Here is a 6,226-nt window from a genome sequence, read left to right as displayed (position 1 = left end):
TGTTCTTAATTTAGCACCTTAAAGGCCTTAAAGCGAAAAACAATAAATGTCCTTAATTTGGATCTCTGATTAGCTTAGGCTAGTGTGTGTGAGTATCATTCAAGTGTGGGAACCTTGGGACATTGGGTGAATAAAAGGGTAGTTTTGTAATGTTATTGGAAATATTGGAAATTGGGTACATACTCATGTATTGATCAAATGTAAAATCTTATGCATTGAGGTTCTTGTATATAAAAAAGAAAAAAAAATAAGAAAAACAAAAGAAAAAGAAATAAAAGTGAAAAAGAAAAACAATATGGAAAAGAAAACAAAAAAATAGAAAAAGAAAGAAAAAAAGAATAAGGGGACAAAATGCCCCAAGGTGAAGCTCAATAAGATCAATGCATATGAGTTGTGAAATGAAAAGAAAATGCATGAGTATGTGAAAAGGTGAAAAATGGGTAGCTAGATTAGAACTTAATTGTATAGGATGTCATAGGTTAGGTGGGAAGTTTAAGCTTATCAAAGATTCAAATTTCAAGCTCACTTGACCAAATATGCATCCTACCTTGACCCTAGCCCCATTACAACCAATGAAAAGACCTCATGATACTTGTATGCATGCATGAAATAAATGTTGATTGTTAGAAGAAAAACAAATCTTGGAAAGCATGAAATAGAGGAGAATTGAGTGAATCAGCCCTAAACACTTGAGCGAATAGAGTGCAAACACATCCGGTGAGGGTTCGATGCTCAATTACATGTTTTCACCTATGATCATCATTCTTCATGCAAGTTTGTAAAAATATTTAATAACTCAATTCAATTGTGGATTAGACTTGCTAGTCCTTAGCCCTTGTGCATATATGTTTCTTGGGAATTGATTTATTTTGACCAAGCACTTGCATTCATTTAGATAGTTGCATATAGGTAGATTGCATTTAGTTAGTTTCCATTGAATAAATGCCATACCCTTACTTCATTCTTGGTTTAAGCATGAGGACATGCTTGGTTTAAGTGTGGGGAGGTTGACAAACCCCAATTTGACGGTTTGTTTTGTATTGATTTTTGGGGATTTTATCACCTTTTACCCATATTTATTCAAAAAATAGCATGGTTTTGTATATTCTCCTTTAATTGTGCTTGAATGTGAAAACATGCTTTTTAGGACTCAAAAATAGCTAAATTTAATTCACCTTGATTCTATTAGATGCCTTGATATGTTTGTTAAGTGATTTAAGGTTTAGGAGGCAAAGATTGGATCAAGGGAATGAAGAAAGAAAGCATGAAAAGTTGGAGAATGCATGAAGAAATGGAAGAACCGGAAAGCTGTCAAGCCGACCTCTTCGCACTTAATCGGCCATAACTTGAGCTACAGAGGTCCAAATGATGCGGTTCCAGTTGGGTTGAAAAGCTAACATCCGGGGCTTCGAAACGATATAAGATTTGCCATAGTTGCATCGCGCATAAGGGCGCGCACGCGCATGGTACGCGGACGCGCCGATGGTGGCACATGACCCACTTAATGCAAACGTGGCCAGCGATTTTAGAAGCCTTGTGGGCCCAATCCAACTCATTTCAGATGCTATTTAAGCCAAGGATTGAAGGGGAATCAAGGTTTAAATACTTCGGTTTATAGAGTTTGTACGTTTGTACTTGTGACAAACAAATTTTTGCATGAAAGGATTATTGTTGGTTTAGAGACTATACTTCAACGAGATTTCATTTGTGAAATTCTAAACCGTCAAAAATCCAATCGTCAAATATCTCGACAAATGGTCTAAGGATGTATGGACAAAGGCTCACTTTAGTGAACTGCCAAAGGTTGATAACATCTGCAACAATGCTTGCGAGTCTTTCAACATAAAAATCAAGCATGACAGGGGCAAGCCCATTCTGACATTAGCTGAGGAAGTTAGAAGAATCATTATGAAGAGTATTGTTGACAATCGGAAGAAGCTACAGAACTATCAAGGGATTCTCCCCCCTGTTCAGCAGAGTAGACTTGAAGCTAAGCCATGACAACGTTGTCTAGCCACTGGACTCCTCAATGGTCCGGCGATGAAAAAGAAGAACTCTATGAAGTTCATGGCTGGCCAACCAATATGGTGGTTGACCTGGAAAAAGCACACATGCAGCTGTCGCTTTTGGCAACTCACAGGTAACAAATTCAATAGTTACTTATTATCATCTACTTTCATGCACGATCTTTAAATAATAATTGATTTGTCTTTGTAAGGGATGTCGTGTATGCATGCAATATCGGCCATACAGGATAAGAATGACAAATGCACTGAAGACTATTGTCATGACTGGTTGAAGATGGAAGCATACAGGAAGACCTATTGCTTCAATATCAATCCAGTGAAAAGATAGGATCTGTGGGAAAAAACTCCACATCCAGCTCCCGTCCCACCACCATTTAAGGCCAAGCCTGGAAGACCAACGAAGAAAAGGAGAAAGGACAAAGAGGAGCAACCTACTGGGTCAAAGACAAAGATGAAGAGGAAGTATAACCCTGTTAGATGCATGTATTGTAGTGAGATAGGACACAACAAGAGAAGCTGTGCAAAGAAGAAAGTTGCGAAAGCTGAGGAGCATGCCAGGCAGCTACAGCTGCAACTAGCTGTGGTTGCCCCTGCTGCAAATGGGGCTGACCCTCAAGTAAGCTTTGTCCCAGCTGAACATAATCTAGCTCCAGTAGATATAGATCCATCACCAACACAGCCTCCAACAGTAATTGACATTAGCCAATCTGAAAGCATACCACCAACCCAAGAAACACAACAGGTAATCTACCATATGTGATCTCTTTTAAACATATGTGATTTCTTTTATAATCTAAATCTAAATCTAAGTCTGCCATTAAATTATGTAGGAACAAGTCACAGCTAAGCCACCCAAGTTAAAAGTCATTAAAGGGAAAGCCAGACTTCAGTCCTCTCCTAAACCTACTGTAGCTGCACTAGTCGCTATCTCTGCTGAGACAATCAAGGGGACTAGTTTAGTAACTGCTAAAAAGCTGGCCAACTTTATGACCTTCGTTCCTACTCCAGGCTTCAAGCCCCCAAGAAAGACTGATAAATGACTTTGATTGGTGTTGAAATATATTCTGGTTGAATTTGTTTTTGTGTGAGGATACTTTATGTTTTTTTTTGCACAAGGCAATTGAAGTTCCATTATCAACATTTTGGTTATCTATGTAATTGAAAGTTGTACTATGCCCTTTTATTTTGATCTAGCCTACTTTTTAGGTTTGTATCCTCATGTAAAACCTTATGACTTTGCTGTGGTTTTTATCCTTAAGACAATGTGACATCTAGCCTTCTATGGCAACTCAATGTTTAAGAGTACTTTCACTACTGATTATGTTCATTCCTTAGTACATCTTACTGTAACAGTGATTCGAATTGGTTTGGAACATTTGAATTGGATTGTGTTGTCTTAATCTAAAAAAACCAAATGCAACATCTATTCTCATTCAAGGGATTCATCTCATTACACCATGACATATCAACAGAATTTGTTTTACTTGGAACAAGATAACTGATGAACGGATCTTTGACGGTATAGAATTTCACAAATGAATTCTCGTTGCAGGTATAGTTTCTAATAATCCTTTCATACAAAAATTTGCTTGTCACAAGTACAAACCCCTAAAATCTATAAACCGAAGTATTTAAACCTCAGGTCATTCTCCCTATGAATTGTAATAAAGTGTCTTGTTATTGGTTATGAGGTATGTTTGGGGTTTTTTGAGATTTTAGACATGAAATGTAAATGGCAAAGGAAATAAACTAACAACTAAAAAGGTCTTGGCAAGGTTTGGTGGTCAAAGATCTCTATCTCTATCACTAACCACAACATGAGAATTGGCAAGGATCAATCCCATTAAGTCATCCTCTAACTAGTAGTAAAGGAAAGTCAAATGAGCTATATCAATCCAAGTCCATAAGTCCTAGTTCTCCACCAATTCAATTAGTGAGATCTAGAGTTAATGACTCCCAATCATCAATTACTTGGACATTATTAACTCAAGAGTTCCTAAGTTACCTTCCCAAGCCAAGAGCATAAAGTTCTACTCTAAAATCCAACCAAGCATTTTATCAAACACTTAGAAGGCATAAAAGGAAAGCATAGTAAAATTGTAAGGAAAGTAAATCTACTCTACTCAATTGCAAGGAATTAAACAACAATAAAGCAAATCAATAAAGGAAATCAAAACATGAATTGCATTAAAGAGAAAATAAAAGAACAAAAGTGCATCAACATAAAAGTAGAGAATTACAAGAATTGAAATACAAAACTAGAGAGAGGAGAAGAAGAGGAAGAAGAATTGATAAAGGAAAAGTAAATCTAAGCATGAAATTAACCTAGATCTAACCTAATCTTAATCCTAGAGAGAAGTGAGAGTTTTTCTCTCTAAAACTAACTTTCCCTCCAAAACTAATCTAAACTAAACTAAGTGTCTAAGGTGTGTAATCCCTCTTCAATCCTTGGGTTAAATAGCATCAGAAATGAGTTGGATTTGACCCAAAATGCACCATAAATCGCTGGCCACGAGTTGCACTTAAGTGGGTCACGTGCAACACCAGCGCGTACGCATATAGTGTGCGTGCGCACCCTTAAACGCGATGTAACTATGGCAAATTTTATATTATTTTGAAATCCCAGATGTTATCTTTCCAACGCAACTGGAACCGCATCATTTGGACCTCTGTAGCTCAAGTTATGATCGATTAAGTGCAAAGAGGTCGGGCTTGACAGCTTTGCGATTCCTTCATTTCTTCATGAGTTCTCCATTTCTACATGCTTTTCCCTTTATTCCCTTGATCCAATCTTTGCCTCCTAAACCTGAAATCACTTAGCAAACACATCAAGGCATCCAATGGAATCAAGGTAAATTAAATTTAGCTATTCTAAGACCTAAAAAGCATGTTTTCACTCTTAAGCACAATTAAAGGAGAATTTACAAAACCATGCTATTTCATTGGATACATGGGAGGAAAGTTGACAAAACCCTCTAAATTCAACACAAGATAAACCCTAAAAATGGGGTTTATCAATAACAAACAACAAACGATCACATTAACGACAACTACCACAAACAGGAAAACTATTAATATTTTCAATGCTTTTACTTCAGCTTCCAAGCTGCCCAGTCTCCATGCCACCTTCAACCTCCATTCATCATAGTCACTTTCAACCTGCAGTTCAGCCCCATAATCTTTATTTGTTCCACCTTCGCCCACCCCTTCATAGTCATCATCGTCAACCCACTTAAAGTAATTACAGTGACTGTCCTTCTGCAAATTCAAAAATCAGAAAACAAAAAATTGAATAAAACCCCAAAACACAAAACAACATGGAAAACCTTTAACTTCTTACACAACACTCACCCGGTACCTTAGACATGCACGGAATAGTCTATCTGGGTTCTTTGCTGTCCCAGATTTTCTTATCGCAGCCTTCAATCCACAGAAACATGATTCCTCATGGGTTTTCCTCCTGGTTCGCATTGAAGCGCTGGAACCATTACTGCCGTTCGACGGAAACGACACACCACCGCCACGGCCTCCATTTGCTGCCTCTATCGTCGCCCCAAACCAGCCAATTTCAACACTTACCCAGGCATATGGCCCTCTGATTGTTGAACGCGATGTATTTATCGTCGAAATTAGGATTAGGTTTCAAACACTGAGGGACTGATTTGAACTGTTTTTCCAAACTTACCTTGTTAGCAACTGCTAATGACACGTTGGACTATTCCACGGAGGCAGCTAATGTCACACGTCATCAAACATTAGCCAGCTCATCAACGAATTTGACGGAAGGACAAACATGATTAACTTGGGTATCTTTCAAGAACTCTTTTGATTAACTTTATCTTTCGGGGACTAAAATGAAGATCGAGGTATCTTTCAGGAACGAATTTGAGTATTAACTCTGTGAAATAATTAAGCACGACAATTTGATTGGAAGTTGAAGAGAGCTAAAAAAAAAAACAACAAAATCTATTATAGGATAATTAACTAAAACTTGGCTAAATCACTTGTTTAGGTAGAATTTTCCATCCACAATCTTGCAGAAACTCTTGTTATTACTTAATTCAACAATCGGTTAAGACTTTGTTAGTTTGAATTGGTTTTTTTTAGTTAAAAACATATTTTTTTTAAATAAAATATTTTTATTTAATTTTAAGAATTTGTTTGGGTGAATTTTAAAATTTTTTTCCCTAACTATCTCT

The sequence above is a fragment of the Arachis ipaensis genome, chromosome B05 (genome assembly GCF_000816755.2).
Source record: "Arachis ipaensis cultivar K30076 chromosome B05, Araip1.1, whole genome shotgun sequence".
NCBI classification, from domain to species: Eukaryota; Viridiplantae; Streptophyta; class Magnoliopsida; order Fabales; family Fabaceae; genus Arachis; species Arachis ipaensis.
The sequence above is the reverse complement of the archived record's forward strand: the minus strand, read 5'-3'. Positions refer to the sequence as shown.